The 17,266-nt window shown below is 55.4% G+C and overlaps 1 long non-coding RNA gene across 1 annotated transcript; it reads right to left on the bottom strand.

Annotated features, from left to right (window-relative positions):
• Window positions 1-6,020: 6,020 nt before the first annotated feature.
• LOC149365356 (uncharacterized) lies at window positions 6,021-13,266 on the bottom strand. Its single transcript, XR_016290842.1, has 3 exons — window positions 13,106-13,266; window positions 8,705-8,821; window positions 6,021-6,185 (listed from the first exon to the last, which is right to left on the bottom strand). It is a non-coding gene; the product is annotated as an uncharacterized LOC149365356 (long non-coding RNA).
• Between the last annotated feature and the right edge of the window lie 4,000 nt (window positions 13,267-17,266).

Raw genomic sequence — 17,266 nt, 5'->3', positions numbered from 1 at the left:
GTCGCGGGTGCGACCTGTGGGGGCACCTGTTACGCGCGGTTGCGATCTGTGGCGCGGGCCCGACCTGTGCGGGCACCCGCTACGCGCGGGTGCGACATGTGGCGCGGGGACGACCTGTGCGGGCACCCGTTACGCGCGGGTGCGACCTGTGGCGCGGGGCCGACCTGTGGCGGCACCCGTACGCGCGGGTACAACCTGTGGCGCGGGTGCGCACCTGTGGCGCGGGGCCGACCTGTGCGGGCACCCGTTACGCGCGGGGCCGACCTGTGGCGCGGGGCCGACCTGTGGCGCGGGGCCGACCTGTGGCGGCACCCGTTACGCGCGGGTGCGACCTGTGGCGCAGGGGCGACCTCTGGGGGCACCCGTTACGCGCGGGCATGAGCTGTGGCGCGGGGCCAACCTGTGGCGGCACCCGTTAGGGTGCGACCTGTGGCGCGGGGGAGACCAGGGGGGGCACCCTGTGGCGCGGAGGCGACCTGTGGGGGCACCCGTTACGCGCGGGTACGAACTGTGGCGCGGGGGCGACCTGTGGGGGCGCGCAGGTGCGACCCGTTACGCGCAGGTGCGACCTGTGGCGCACCCGTTACGCAGGTGCGACCTGTGGCGCGGGGGCGACCTGTGGGGCACCCCTTACGCGATGGTACGACCTGTGGCGGCACCCGTTACACGCCGTTGCGACCTGTGGCGCGGGCGCGACCTGTGCGGGCACCCGTTACGCGCGGGTACGACCTGTGTAGCGGGGTCGACCTGAGGCGCGGGGCGACCTGTGGCGCGGGTACGACCTGTGGCACGGGGGCGACCTGTGAGGGCACCCGTTACGTGCGGGCATGACCTGTGTCGCGGGTGCGACCTGTGGCGCGGGTGCGACCTGTGGGGGCACCCGTTACGCGCGGGCATGACCTGTGTCGCAGGGGCGAAGTGTGGGGACACCCGTAATGGGCGGATACGACCTGTGGCGCGGGGCCAACCTGTGCAGGCACCCGTCACGCGCGGGTGCGACCTGTGGCGCGCGGTGGCGACCTGAGGGGCACCCGTTACGCGCGGGTGCGACCTGTGGCGCGCGGGTGCGACCTGTGGCGCGCGGGTGCGACGTGTGCGGGCACCCGTTACGCGCGGGTACGACCTGTGTAGCGGGGTCGACCTGAGGCGCGGGGCGGCCTGTGGCGCACCCGTTACGCGCAGGTGCGACCTGTGGCGCGGGTACGACCTGTGTCGCGGGTACGACCTGTGGCGCGGGGGCGACCTGTGGAGGCACCCGTTACGTGCGGGCATGACCTGTGTCGCGGGTGCGACCTGTGGCGCGGACCCGCCTGTGGCGGCACCCGTCACGCGCGGGTGCGACCTGTGGCGCGGGTACGACCTGTGTAGGTAGCGGGTGCGACCTGTGGGGGCACCCGTTACGCACGGGTGCGACCTGTGCCGCGGGGGCAACCTGTGGGGTCACCCGTTACGCGCGGGTATGATCTGTGGCGCATGGGCGACCTGTGGCGTGCGGGGCGACCTGTGGGGCACCCGTTACGCGTGGTGCGACCTGCGGCGCGCGGGGGCGACCTGTGGCGTGGGGCCAACCTGTGGGGGCACCCGTCACGCGCGGATGCGACCTGTGGCGCGCGGTGGCGACCTTAGGGGCACCCGTTACGCGCGGGTGCGACCTGTGGCGTGGGGCCAACCTGTGGGGGCACCCGCCACGCGCGGGTGCGACCTGTGTAGCGGGGTCGACCTGAGGCGCGGGGCGGCCTGTGGCGCACCCGTTACGCGCAGGTGCGACCTGTGGCGCGGGTACGACCTGTGTCGCGGGTACAACCTGTGGCGCGGGGGCGACCTGTGGAGGCACCCGTTACGTGCGGGCATGACCTGTGTCGCGGGTGCGACCTGTGGCGCGGACCCGCCTGTGGCGGCACCCGTCACGCGCGGGTGCGACCTGTGGCGCGGGTACGACCTGTGTAGGTAGCGGGTGCGACCTGTGGGGGCACCCGTTACGCACGGGTGCGACCTGTGCCGCGGGGGCAACCTGTGGGGTCACCCGTTACGCGCGGGTATGATCTGTGGCGCATGGGCGACCTGTGGCGTGCGGGGGCGACCTGTGGGGCACCCGTTACGCGTGGTGCGACCTGCGGCGCGCGGGGGCGACCTGTGGCGTGGGGCCAACCTGTGGGGGCACCCGTCACGCGCGGATGCGACCTGTGGCGCGCGGTGGCGACCTTAGGGGCACCCGTTACGCGCGGGTGCGACCTGTGGCGCGCGGGTGCGACCTGTGGCGCGCGGGTGCGATCTGTGCGGGCACCCGTTACGCGCGGGTACGACCTGTGTAGCGGGGTCGACCTGAGGCGCGGGGCGACCTGTGGCGCGGGGCGACCTGTGGCGCGGGTACGACCTGTGGCACGGGGGCGACCTGTGAGGGCACCCGTTACGTGCGGGCATGACCTGTGTCGCGGGTGCGACCTGTGGCGCGGGTGCGACCTGTGGGGGCACCCGTTACGCGCGGGTATGACCTGTGGCGCATGGGCGACCTGTGGTGCGACCTGCGGCGCGCGGGGGCGACCTGTGGCGTGGGGCCAACCTGTGGGGGCACCCGCCACGCGCGGGTGCGACCTGTGGCGCGCGGTGGCGACCTGAGGGGCACCCGTTACGCGCGGGTACGACCTGTGTAGCGGGGTCGACCTGAGGCGCGGGGCGGCCTGTGGCGCACCCGTTACGCGCAGGTGCGACCTGTGGCGCGGGTACGACCTGTGTCGCGGGTACAACCTGTGGCGCGGGGGCGACCTGTGTGGGCACCCGTTACGTGCGGGCATGACCTGTGTCGCGGGTGCGACCTGTGGCGCGGACCCGCCTGTGGCGGCACCCGTCACGCGCGGGTGCGACCTGTGTCGCGGGGGCGACGTGTGGGGGCACCCGTTACGTGCGGGCATGACCTGTGGCGCGCGCGGGTGCGACCTGTGCGGGGCACCCGTTACGCGCGGGTACGACCTGTGTAGCGGGATCGACCTGAGGCGCGGGGGCGGCCTGTGGCGCACCCGTTACGCGCGCAGGTGCGACCTGTGGCGCGGGTACGACCTGTGTAGGTAGCGGGGGCGACGTGTGGGGGCACCCGTTACGTGCGGGCATGACCTGTGTCGCGGGTGCGACCTGTGGCGCGGGTGCGACCTGTGGGGGCACCCGTTACGCACGGGTGCGACCTGTGCCGCGGGGGCAACCTGTGGGGGCACCCGTTACGCGCGGGTATGATCTGTGGCGCATGGGCGACCTGCCGGGTGCGACCTGTGCGCGGGGGCGACCTGTGGCGTGCGGGGGCGACCTGCGGCGCGCGGGGGCGACCTGTGGCGTGGGGCCAACCTGTGGGGGCACCCGTCACGCGCGGATGCGACCTGTGGCGCGACCTGTGCGGGCACCCGTTACGCGCGGGTACGACCTGTGTAGCGGGCAAGGGTGTAAGAGCGGGCTAGTTGGTAGTTCATCTTGAGGAAAAACACAGCGCACTCTTAAGACACGGACAAAGAAAGGCAAGACGATACAGCGCGATGTAGCGGGGTCGACCTGTGTAGCGGGGGCGACGTGTGGGGCCACCCGTTACGTGCGGGCATGACCTCTGTGCGGTTGCGACCTGTGGTGGCACCCGTTAGGCGGGTGCGACCTGTGGCGCGGGTGCGACCTGTGGGGGCACCCGTTACGCACGGGTGCGACCTGTGCCGCGGGGGCAACCTGTGGCGCATGGGCGACCTGCCGGGTGCGACCTGTGCGCGGGGGCGACCTGTGGTGCGACCTGCGGCGCGCGGGGGCGACCTGTGGCGTGGGGCCAACCTGTGCGGGCACCCGTCACGCGCGGGTGCGACCTGTGGCGCGCGGTGGCGACCTGAGGGGCACCCGTTACGCGCGGGTGCGACCTGTGGCGCGCGGGTGCGACCTGTGTAGCGGGGTCGACCTGAGGCGCGGGGCGGCCTGTGGCGCCCCCGTTACGCGCAGGTGCGACCTGTGGCGCGGGTACGACCTGTGTCGCGGGTACGACCTGTGGCGCGGGTACGACCTGTGGTGCGGGGGTGGTGTGGTGTGGGTCACGCGCGGGTGCGACCTGTGGGGGCACCCGTTACGTGCGGGCATGACCTGTGTCGCGGGTGCGACCTGTGGGGGCACCTGTTACGCGCGGTTGCGATCTGTGGCGCGGGCCCGACCTGTGCGGGCACCCGCTACGCGCGGGTGCGACATGTGGCGCGGGGACGACCTGTGCGGGCACCCGTTACGCGCGGGTGCGACCTGTGGCGCGGGGCCGACCTGTGGCGGCACCCGTACGCGCGGGTACAACCTGTGGCGCGGGTGCGCACCTGTGGCGCGGGGCCGACCTGTGCGGGCACCCGTTACGCGCGGGGCCGACCTGTGGCGCGGGGCCGACCTGTGGCGCGGGGCCGACCTGTGGCGCGGGTGCGTCCTGTGGCGCGGGGCCGACCTGTGGCGCGGGTGCGTCCTGTGGCGCGGGGCCGACCTGTGGCGGCACCCGTTACGCGCGGGTGCGACCTGTGGCGCAGGGGCGACCTCTGGGGGCACCCGTTACGCGCGGGCATGAGCTGTGGCGCGGGGCCAACCTGTGGCGGCACCCGTTAGGGTGCGACCTGTGGCGCGGGGGAGACCAGTTGGGGCACCCTGTGGCGCGGAGGCGACCTGTGGGGGCACCCGTTACGCGCGGGTACGAACTGTGGCGCGGGGGCGACCTGTGGGGGCGCGCAGGTGCGACCCGTTACGCGCAGGTGCGACCTGTGGCGCACCCGTTACGCAGGTGCGACCTGTGGCGCGGGGGCGACCTGTGGGGCACCCCTTACGCGATGGTACGACCTGTGGCGGCACCCGTTACACGCCGTTGCGACCTGTGGCGCGGGCGCGACCTGTGGGGGCACCCGTTACGTGCGGGTACGACCTGTGGCGCGGGGGCGACCTGTGGCGCGGGGGCGACCTGTGGCGCGGGGGCGACCTGTGTCGCGGGGGCGACCTGTGGCGGCACCCGTTACACGCGGTTGCCACCTGTGGCGCGGGTGCGACCTGTGGCGGCAACCGTAACGCGCGGGTACGACCTGTGGAGGACCCAGGTGCGACCTGTGGCGCGGGTGCGACGTGTGGTGCGGGGTGACGTGTGGGGCGGCGACCTGACGCGCATGGACGACCTGTGATGCACCCGTTACGCGTGGGGTGACCTGATGCGCGTGGACAACCTGTGTGGGGCGATCTGTGGGTCACCCGATGGACAACCTGTGTGGACGACCTGTGGCGCGGGGCGATCTGTGGCGCGGGGCGACCTGTGGCGCGGGGCTAAGACCTGGTGGGGCACCCGTTAACCTGTGGCCAGAGCACGGAGCGACCTGTTGCGCTGTGGAGGGACGCGAGTGGTGGGCACGATAGGGGCCTGTCACGATGGGGGCCGTCAACGCAGGCAATATGTCGAGATACGGACCGGAAAGGCGTCACGAAGACGAGTTGCCCCGCGGGCGAGTTGTCGCGAAGTGGGCGAGGAACGCGGGGAGCTTGCGATGCGGGCTAGGTGCCGTGCGGAACACCTGTGGGGAGGCCTTCGGTTCGGGCGACCTGCGACGAGGTCGAGCTGTTCAACGGGAGGCCTGCAGGGCGGGCGACCTGCAGTGAAGCCTCTACAACATTCGCCTCTATACTTACAGTTCAGTACCGGCCGATATCGCGTATCCTGTGGGACTGCATCCTCTGGTTCAAGAAGAGGTCCTACGCTCGTACTGGGGCTTACCGTCTTCTTCGCAATGCGGCCAGTGCTGCGGCAGTAGTGTCCCGAAATGGGACATGGCGCAGACGATTGCAATTCCGTGCTCAAAGGCAGCTTCATTGCTTGATATACGCGGACGATCGAAGCAAAACAGAAGTCTACATTCATACGGTATCACATTCGCACGGAATCTGATTCACTACAACGGCGAACATTTCCTTGTGATCGGCGATTGAACACCGTGCAGTAGTCCGCGATGAATTCGTGTAAAGGGCACCTGCTGTACCGGAATGCGAATCACCGGAGGTAAAAGGACGATGTCTTTAATGACAGTTGGGTATTCCTGATTGCAGCAGCATCGATCAGTGATCAGTTCTTGGAGCATAGTGAGGACACTCTGCGGGAGGAACCGGGACTCGATTCCGCGGCTTGACTTCTAGCACCTCGCTCCACTTCCTGTCCTTTCGAATACCTGTGCGAGAGGGAAAGGGAATGCAGAGAACATAAATGACGAGTTGAGCAGTTCGGGTGCGTTAATGCAGTACACTGGTGTTCTTTTTTAAAAACTTCTATAAGTTCGTTTCGCGTCGACGAATTGCTGGAATAACTCTCGGTTCAACACCGGGTCACCGAGTTTGCACGAATCATCCAATCGACCTCATCAGGGTTAACGTTCGTAGAACGATACATTGCCATCCACGTTTTCGTTTCATGGGGCTTGGCAGAATTCGACGGGTTTCTCTGCGATTAGGTACTTTCGCGCCACCCGGAGTGCAATAATTTTAAGGAACGAGCACCTCAAACAAAGTGCTAATTCACTACTAAATACGTACTAATTAAAAGGTTCGGGCCCAAGGGGTTTTCTTTCAAACAATTCAACATCCTCCCGCAACGCCCGTGGAGGTCCCGTGTTTTGGGAGAAAAAAGTTCGTCTCACAGTCAAGTAATTCCGTTCAGGTTAAACGTGTATATAGCTGTGGGTAGATTATTTGTCGATTATTTGGCTTTTGCGTCCGACACCACCAAAAAAAACGACGCTACACCGGCGCTCACGATACCGCTAAACACTCGTCATGTCCGCGGTTATCAGCGTCGAACTTCATATCTCGCGATTACGTCGGCGCGGCGCGGCACGGCGCATGCTCCGTTTCCGCCCCTCACGTATTAGCATCTGCTTGCCGCCCGAAGAACCTGTGCCGCACGGTAGCCGAGTGGGTAAAGTGTGGGGCTCGCACTCGCGAAGACCCTGGATCGAATCCCAGCGCCTGCAGCGCTTATGCCGCGATCGCAGCGGTGCGGGGACTGGTATTCCTTCCAGGGTCGTTCCGGGCTATTTGTGCCCGGCTGTACGCTCGGCCGCCGTGTGTGGTGGACAAGGCGAGGTAGTGTGTCTTTTAAGACACATTATCTCACCTCGCTGTCCCCCGGGTATCCAAAGGGCGGATGCCCGACGCTGCTCCCCGGTATGGTTCCCTGGGAGGCATGGCTGCGTTCTTTTTTATTATTACGTAATATCGATGCGTGTTATAAGGGGATTATTCAGTTCACGTGCAACAATAGGAACACCAGAACACACGATTATGGACACGAGACGCATCGGAACAGTTTTTTTTTTTTTCAAAGAATCTACTTTTATAATTTTATGTCCTATAAGTAAAGTAAAGGTTCTCTATGACCTTTTTTTTATAGGACAAGATTACAAAAGTACATTCTTTGAAAAAAAAAACATTCCGGAGTGCCTGGTGTCAATGCGTGTGTGCTGGTTCCATAGCAACATTAGCAGACACAAATATGAACACCAGGCACACCAGAACTTTTTTTTTAAAGATGGACCTTTTATATCCACATGTCCTATAAAAAAGTTTCTATAGAATGTCTGGTTAATTTTCGCCTGATATACGGTACTGCATACATGAGGGTACAAACTTTTCTTTATAGGACATACGGATATAAAACACCTTCCTTTAAAAAATACAGTTCTGGATTGCCTGGTGTCCATGTTTATTTCTGCTTATGTTGCTGTTGCTGCACGAGAACTGACCATTCATCCCCATTATATGATGGAGTGGAAATTGATAATCTGAAGAAGTGAAAATTAACCAGACGTCCTAAATGCGCCGCGTAATATTTTCGATACAAACGTTTTTGTTTTATGGGACATACGGATATAAAAGTACCTCCTTTAAAAAAAATTCTCCCAAGGTGCCTGGTGTCCACAGCTATATGGACATCAGGTAGTCCGGAACTTTTTTAAGAAAGTACTTTTGTATCCGTATATCCTATAAAAAAAAATATTTGTACACCGAAAACTTTACACAGCGTCTTTGAACGTCTGTTTAATTTTCAGGTGCGGCTGTCATATTAGCTACCATAATCATAAAACCAGCCGATGAACTGAGGAACCATCTGAAAAACTACGCATTTCAACTACCATTGGGGGAAGTACAGTAGCATGCTGTGATATTCCATGCAGTTTGGAGATATCTTTCGCCCCATACTGGCGTGAGCCAATTGCGAAGCCTCTGCGTATTGGAACAGCGTTCCCTTGTCTCACTATAATAATCAGGTTCATTCTGTCGTCAAACGGTCATTGCTCAGGCACGGTAACCCTCGATATAAAAGCGAGGCATCTGTTTTAGTGTTTCTTTTCACATTTCCTCGCATCGCTGCGCTGCGAGTTTCCAGAATGCTCCTATACCGAAAACTCAGTTCAGCAAACATGGAGAACTTAGTTTGAAGCTCACACTGACGAATTTGATTGGTCCGAATTGATTGGACGAATTTGATTGGTACGATTTGATTTGAGTGATACTGAAAACGGTTGGCTTGTGATAGGTCGTAAATATTAAGGCTACAACTGTAACTATAGTGAGCGCACTACTTCTGACATCCAAGAAAATTTCACTTTCCGCAATTCTGCTGCTACTCGCCCAGCTGTCCGCGCTCGGGCTGCGGCATTCTCGCGTAGGTTTAAATTAGTGATAGGCTCACCGTGGGCCTGTCCGAGGGGACAGTGAGCTCTGTTGTCCAAAGCTTCATTTGGAGCTGCGTGGAGAACACGTCCGGCACCTCCAGTCACCCAATGCCGTGCTCACGTACAGTCGTGACCTGCACAAATTCGTTAGAGGGGCTTGAAGAAGCAGCCTCTTGGCAGTCGTGACATCCCAAGCTCCCACAGCACCCGGTTAGCGCAGTGCCAGTTACGGCATATTCCTGTACAGCTGTGCCGGCGCAACTATCCAGTAGTGGAAGCGCGGATAGCATCGTCGCTTGCTGTATACGATCGCTCGTGGCTAGAGTCTGCAGCGTTAGAATATGTCGTATGTAGTTATTCCGACCTTTGAAGCAAGACGCCGAGGTACTGCTTGGCTCAATAGTTGCAATAGTGCTTCAGTGTGTACCTGCACCGTGTGCTTCCGTGTGACATGCCGTGTGTGCCTCTTACGAGTTGTGGTAGCCTTTTCAAAGGATACCAAATCACCGAAGGCATGGGTCCGTGCGGCGCAGCCATCAAGATCAACATAGACACATAGAGCGATTGTCGACAGCGGCTACAAGACTGGTCTCGCACTGCTGCAAACCTTCGGCACATCATAGAAACGACAGAGTCTCAAACCTGATACTGGGCCTTTCGTGTTCTCAAGAAGGGGGCAAGCGGGCGAGGATCAGCGGTGTGTTTTGGATGAGCAGATAGAAAGGAGTGCGCGCTACTTCATCCCATAGTGGTGAACAAGCACTGTAGACAAGCACTGATTTAGCTGCTGCAGGATGTGTAAGAGACATGGGGCCGCAGTTTCCAGCGCGCTGCACAAAGCTACTGCAGTGATATTCTCAGCTGCTTTCCTTCTCTTTTATTCGATAAATATCACATGCTTTAACGTGCTCTAATCTCCACATTCCTTTTAATGACAGGATGACAGGACTAGGTTTGGGAAAGGAAGAACGGACCAATGTGTTTTCCAAATGACGGCTTTTTACTACCTATATCTTGTTTCTCTGAACAAAGCTTTCTAACACTTCATTCCTCCCGTGATTCAAGCCTTTGAGTAGATGCTGCAAGACCGTATGAGCCAAGCAAGAGGAGAAGCAACAGCGCCTGCATTCGTGTGACAGTGTTTTCCTGCTGGCATGCACAGAAATAAACAGAAGTATGTGCTGCATTTTGTCGTTCTCTCGGTTAGTATATTTACTGGTGCAGTTCCCGCTGCCCATGGTTTCGGAAGCAGTAATGCTTCAATTGTAACTACTCTATTTCCTGTACGTCCCGATTCAGGCAGTACAGCTAAAACGGAGGGTGCTGTGTAGCTTGCAGCGATGCTTTCTACTTTTGGTTGCTCTTCGCAGCAGTCCTTGGCCGTGTCGGGGTAGACTAGGCGTCACGGCGGTTAGAATGATTTCACGATTGGCGTACATAGTTTCTTTGGCGTTGAGAGCGAAGGCGGGGGGGTAGACTCCCTCGTCCTTGTTGTCAAGTGTTCGGGTGTAGTAGTTTGGTTTGGTTTATGGGGTTTAACGCCCCAAAGCGACTCAGGCTATGAGAGACGCCGTAGTGAAGGGCTCCGGAAATTTCGACCACCTGGGGTTCTTTAACGTGCACTGACATCGCACAGTACACGGGCCTCTAGAATTTCTCCTCCAAAGAAATTCCAGCCGCCGCGGCCGGGATCGAACCCGCGTCTTTCGGGTCAGCAGCCGAGCACCATAGCCACCGCGGCGGCGGGTGTAGTAGTGGGCGGTGGTGTTGAAGTGCGCAGCAACCCAGAGGAGGGTAATTTGTCGGGTGAGGGGGAGGGGCACTTAGCAGAATAGGGTGGGAAGGTGCGCGAATCTGCCGTGCTGTTAAACTGCGTATGGATGATTTGGAAACTGATCGGATCTAATCGGCTTTAGTTTGCACAATCGTTAAGACAATGACCTAATCTGCCTCGACTGGGTGCGGGACCCGGTATACGGTGAGTCTCGAGCAGGGTTGCACGTTCCCGTTCACGACTGCTATTGCACACGCTTCCCGACTGCTTCATTCCACAGCGTCGACGTACGCCAGTTTTGCTGGAGAGCGATACTGTAAAGCTTTTTTCTCCCTCCTTTCTGAGAGCATAATCATGCTCTGGTTGAGTATATTTGGGAGTTTGTTAGTATTGATCGCGTTCGCCGGACTTACAGCGACCCTGTAAAAGGTGGAAGACCCGGTCTGCCCAGCTCACCTATCAGGTAGCAGAGCCCTCCCATTGCCCTGGTATTTTTTTCCCACGTACAGGGCTGGCGCTGGCCGCCCTGCTGCGGTTTCCCAGAGAGCTGCTATCGTGCTGGTACTACGTTGGCTGATCTCTGGTTTTCGACCTGCACTGCCGAGACGTGGAGGAATCCTTGACGGGATGCTTGCAATATGTGATCATTATTTTGGCATGCGGCCGGCCATTGGGTTACAATACTGCCCTGCTCTAGTACAGCTTGTAGTCGTGTGCACACTCACCAAGTTTTTGAATTTGCCCACGGAAACTCGCTCTTCTCCCGATGGTGACCCACTACTTCGCTTTCTCAGTTCGTGCGCATCCCCAAAGCGATTCATTTGTTCCAGCAAAGTGTGCAGCTACAAGAGCATAGCGGTCGATGAACACGGAACGATGAAAATAGAAACGAGAAGAATATAGTACCAGGTGCTTTGTCTCAGACATATAATGTTTAAAAATAAGCTTGCCAAATTAAAACAGCACTTTTTTCGCACAGTATTCACATATGTTTAGTGCATCACAGTACACCTAAGACGTTCTAACTAGTAAGCTGGATAACTATAACTGAGTAGTCACCTTTATAACAATTACTGTTAGGCTCATTATTTACTGAAAGGCGTGTAGCCAACCGTAAATAATATCCATAGTTTTCGAAAATACCATTACACTCGTCGCTGTGGCCGAACGAATTTGGTCTACATCGGCCAAAATACATGGGCTTTCGAGAGTATTGCAAGGAAAGCAGTCCACAGAGGGCAGGTAGCTCTTCTAAATCACAAAAATTTGTTGGGCAATACATCATAGCGCTAAACAACGAAGACAGCAGAGAAGAGGAGAGGGCTACAGCGTAACTAGGATTTCAAAATCCGAAAACAGATGTGGATAATACTTACAGGGGGGCTACACTCCACGCAATAAATGAAGAGACTGGCAGTAATAATTAGAATTTGGTTAGTATTATTTAACCAGCCTACTAGTTAGCACGTCTGAGCTATATATTGATGCGCTACACCAATGAGAGTCCTATGTCGAAAAACTAAGTCAAAAAATCTACTTTTGAAAAGTGCAGAACTTTTGATTTAGGGGGGTTAGACGTCCGAAAGTTACACAAGCTATGAGGGACACCGTACTGAAAGGCTCTGGAAATTTCGACCACCCGGCGTTCTTTAACGCGCACTGACAGTGCACTATACACGGGCCTCTGGAATTTCGCCTCCATAGAAGTTCTACCGCCGAAAGGGGAAATACCAATGGGAGCGCCACAAACGTAATGGCAGATTGAGGCTGCCTAAATGAATGTCTTTTTCTGAATAGTTATGTTCCTACACTTCATAAGCCGTTACCAACCGAATTACGTTTTGCCTCTACCAACAAGGAATTCTTTCTCCGCGGAAAGAACCTGGGAACGAAAGGATATGAGACTGATTGCAGCGAAGAACGTTTCCACGGGGCGGTCAATGTCCACGAACAAGTCCGTACAAGGGAAAAGAACCTAAAAGACAGGGTGTAACCTGCTACCAGCTTTCATTCTACAGGATGCAAAAAGCAGCTAAACTGACGAACCCCGGGCTTTACATTTTACAAACTAGGCGTTGCAAAAATCCTTTGAGAAAGTACACCAGCACGTTGGATTGCCATATTTCTAGCAGTTTCGAAATGCCTTTCGCTCCATACTCGCGTAAGCCAATTGGGAAGACTGCGCGTCACGTGAGTACTCGACGCGAAACCGCGTTCCTTTCTTGCCCTATAATTACCAGTATCATACTGTCATCGAAAGCTCATCGCTCAGACATGGTAACCTTCGAAATAAAAGCTAGGCATCTGTTTTAGTGTTTTTTTTTCACATCTCCTAGCATCATGGGACTGCAAGATGTGAAACACAGTTCAGCAATCATGCAGAATTCAATTCGGATCTCCGACTGACGAGCATGACTGGTCCTTTAATAAACCAAAAATGGGTGCCTTGTGAGAGTTCATGAGCAACATGGCTACAACACAAGTGTGCCATTACGGGGAGTGCACATACTCTAGGCATCCAAGAAAATTTCGCTTTCCATCGTTGTGCAGCTACTTGCCCTGCTGTCCGTGCTCGTGCTGCTGCTACAAACCATTTAGCTGACACTCACATTCTCACATAGGCTGAAATGTGTGATGTGCTCACCGCATTCCTGTCCTCGGGAACGGTGAGTCATGCCTTCCAAAGCTTCACGTGCAGCTGCGTGGAGCACACGTCCTGCACGTCCAGTCACCAACGCCGCGCTCACGTCACCAACGCCTGCACACATTTGTTACAGGGCTTGAAATAGGGTCTTCGTAGCCATCCCGCCAAATGTTTCCAGGACAGCAGATTAGCTCGGCGCGCCCCTGCTACAGCTGCCTCGGTGCGTCTTTCCAGTAGGGTAGCGGATCGGGCTAGTCTTTCCAGTAGCGCAGATAGCATACGGTGCATACGATTCCTTGCGGCTTGAGTCTATAGCATTTGGAAAACTAAAAAAAAATGTTGCAACAGCGCGTTAGTGTGTGCCTCGATTGTGCGATTCCATGTGACACGCCGTGTGTTCCTCTGACGAGATTTTATACCAATCTCCAGAGGACATCCATGGGTCCGTGCTACGCTGGGATCATGAATATTTTCCGAGCGCGAGTGTCATTGCTCAGACCATTTCATCGACAGCGGCTACAAGACCAGCCTAGCACGGTTTTGGACTCCCTGCATTACACTGAAACGACAACGCTTCTGAACTGATGCTGCGGCTTCATTGATCTCAAGAAGAACATCGGAAGCTATCGCACTAGCGATATCCAAGAATAGCGAGGCAACGATTATGAACGATTCACAAGCAGCGCTACGCTGTTACAACAGTGGTTGTGTGGCCGTGTTGGAAAATTTTTGAAACTTCTAATCCTCCGAATTCCCGGATATTTTGGACGCCAAGGCACCTCTCAACAGCGTGCAATGAGGCGGCCAACACAGCTGCTTGAGCTCTCCTCTAAACATCTGGCACTCAGCGTTTCTCACCCTTACTAAGCTATGCAGAAATTACGAAGTACAAAACGGTCAGAAGAAGAGAACATCCCCTTCCTCACAAAAGTCTCAGCAAATATGAAGAGAACATAACCAGGAGAATACAAACTAATACTCTGCCCACAACCTCCCACAAGCCCCCCCCCCCCCCCCCCTAACTTTCTGCCGCCCCCTCCTACGCTTGCTTTCTCTTGGAATCCACTCCGTTACCCTTAAGGGCCAGCGGTTAGCTTGCCTTCGCATTACTTGCCCTTCCTCTTGGTTTCGACCCGGATATCATTAACCCGCAATTGTTCCCTCATGCACTCCACCCGCTTCCAATCTCTTAACGTTACTCCTATCATTTTTCTTTCCATTGCTCGCTGCGTTGTCCTTAACTTAAGCTGAACCCTCTTTGTCAGCCTCCACGATTCTACACCATAGGTGAGTACTGGCAATATACAGCTGTTGTATACTTTTCTCTTCAGGGATATTGGTAAGCTACCATTCATGATCTGAGAGAATCTGCCACCCCATTCTTATTCTTCTAGTTATTTCCCTCTCATGAACCGGATCTGCGGTCACTACCTGCCCTAAGTAGACATATTCTCTTACTACTTACAGCACCTCGCTACCAATTGCGAACTGCTGTTCTATTGCTAGGCTGTTGAACATTACTTTGGTTTTCTGCATGTTAATTCTTAGCCCCACCGTTCTGCTTTGCCTGTCTAACTGATTGATAATGCTTTGCAGTTCATGTCCTGAGTAGCTTAGCAAAGCAATGTCATCAGCGAATCGCAAATTGCTCAGGTATTCTCCATTAACTCTTATCCCCAACTGTTCCCATTCCAGCCCCCGGAATACCTCCTGTAAGCAGGCAGTGAAGAGCATTGGCGAGATCGTGCCTCCTTGCCTGACACCTTTCCGTATTGGAATTTTATTGCTGACTTTATGGAGAACTATAGTAGCTGTGCAATCGTTATAAATATCTTCCAATATTTTCACATAACACTCTTCTACACCCTGATTCCGCAATGCCTGCATGACAGCTGAGGTTTCCACTGAGTCAAATGCTTTCTCGTAGTCAATGAAGGCTATATATAGGGGTTGGTTATATTCTGCGCATTTCTCTATCCCCTTTTAAAGCGTGAATGTGGTCTGTTGTCGAATATCCTTTACGAAAGCCTGCCTGATCATTTGGTTGACTGAAGTCGAAGGTTGTCTTGACTCTATTAGCGATTACCTTAGTAAATACCTTGTAGGCAACGGACAATAAGCTGATCGGTCTGTACTTCTTCAAGTCCTTAACGTCTCCATTCTTATGAATTAAGATAATGTTAGCGTTCTTCCAAGCTTCTGGTACTCTCGAGGTCACAAGGCATTGCGTATACAGGGTGGCTAGTTTTTGTAGCACAATCTCGCCTCCGTCCTTCAACAAATCTGCTGTTACCTGATCCTCACCAGCTGCTTTCCCTCTTTGCATTGCTCCTAAGGCTTCCTTTACTTCCTGCTTCGTTACTGGCGGGATGTCCCATTGCTGTGCTCCACTGCCTCTCTCAGTAACATTCTGATTACAATCGCTACTGCATAGATTTCTGTAAAACTCTTCGGCTTCTTTAACTACCTTATCCATATTTCTAATTACATTGCCCTCTTTGTGTCTTATCCCATACATCTGGTTTTTACCTACGCCTAGCTTTCTCTTCACTGCTTTTAGGCTGCCTGCAATTTTTAGAGCACGCTCGATTTCCTCCATGCTAATAAACTTCCTGATGTCGGCTACCATGCGCTTATTCATTACCTTTGATAGCTCTGCTAGTTCTATTCTATATGTAGAGTTAGACGACCACAAGCTTTGGCGTTTATTTCGCCCTTTTCGTCTTTCGTCTATCTTAGGAGACCTTTCGTCTCCTAGATAGCTTGCTGGCATCCTGTAGAACCATTTTACCGGATACTTCAATGTCGCACTCCGTAGCGATAGATGTGAAATTATCGTTAATTGTTTCAACATTACGGTCGTCTTTCTCAGTTAAAGCGGAATATCTGTTCTGCAGCGAAATCCTGAATCCCTCCACGCTCCCTCCTACCGCTACCTCATTAATGGGCTGGTGCTTCACTACTTCCCTGCGTACCATCCTCAAAACTAAGCTAATACAAGACCTTCCAATCTGTGGTCGCTACAACGGACCTTTCTGAGGACCTCCACATCCTCTACGATACCACGATACCAGGGTGAGCGCATAATGTGGTCTATTTCATTTCCACGTCCACTTCCTGTTTTCTCGTTTGCGGAAGGAGGTATTCATGATTTGTCAATAATTTCTATCTTCGAACTCTACTAATAACTCTCCCAAGCCATTCCTCGCACCTATGCCATAGTCACCTACCGCCTTGTCTCCAGCCTGCCTCTTGCCTTCCTTCGCATTGAAGTCGCCCATCAGTACAGTGCACTTTGACTTTGCTTTGCTCATTTCCGATTCCACTCCTTCATAAGAGCTTTGAACGATCGCGTCACCATGGCTAGATGTAGGCGCGTAGGCTTGCACCACCTTCAGCTTGTACATCTTATTAAGCCTAATTACGATAGCTGCCATCCTCTCGTTAATACTAAACAACTCCTCTATGCAGCCACCTGTATCATAATTGATCAGGAATCCCACACCAAGATCTCGTCTCTCCGCTAATCCACGATAGCACCTTTCATGCCCACCCTTTATTACTATATACGCCTCATCGGTCCCCCTATCCTCACTAAGCCCTATTCAGGCTTAACAATCTCGCAACGTTTAACGCTTGAACCTTATCCAATGAGGCTAGCTTAGCAGTACTGTTAGCAGCAACAAATCGGTATTTAATGATACCGTATACCTAAAAAAAATTGATCTAGTACATAACCTAGGGCTACGCGTCTCATGCGGAGCATACAGAGCATCTCACATAGCCAGCCTCTATGTAGAAACAAACGAACTTCTTGAAGTTAGACTAACCGCTCCGACTAGTTCATATATTCCTAAAATACAATCTGTACCCAAGCACATCTGCTATCCAATTCTAACGAACTGTGCTTCAAGAATAGTATTCAACAACAAGCTGCAAGCTACAAGGCCATTGCTCTTGCGATATGAAGATATGTGCCATGATCTCGGTGTACTGGACGCATTACCTGGTGTAACAAAAAGACGAGATCCACTACCTCCGTGGTACAATTTTCCTGGAATATGTCGTGTCACTCTTACACAATTCCACAAAAAACAAACTCCACAAGAACATGGCATACAGGAATTCCTTGCACTCGAGGTAAAATAGGGAGGGAGGGGG

This window comes from Amblyomma mixtum, chromosome 1 (genome assembly GCF_055824585.1).
Source record: "Amblyomma mixtum isolate Tamu chromosome 1, ASM5582458v1, whole genome shotgun sequence".
Taxonomy (NCBI): Eukaryota; Metazoa; Arthropoda; class Arachnida; order Ixodida; family Ixodidae; genus Amblyomma; species Amblyomma mixtum.
Note: the sequence above shows the minus strand (reverse complement) of the source record. Positions and strands in the feature narration are given on the sequence as shown.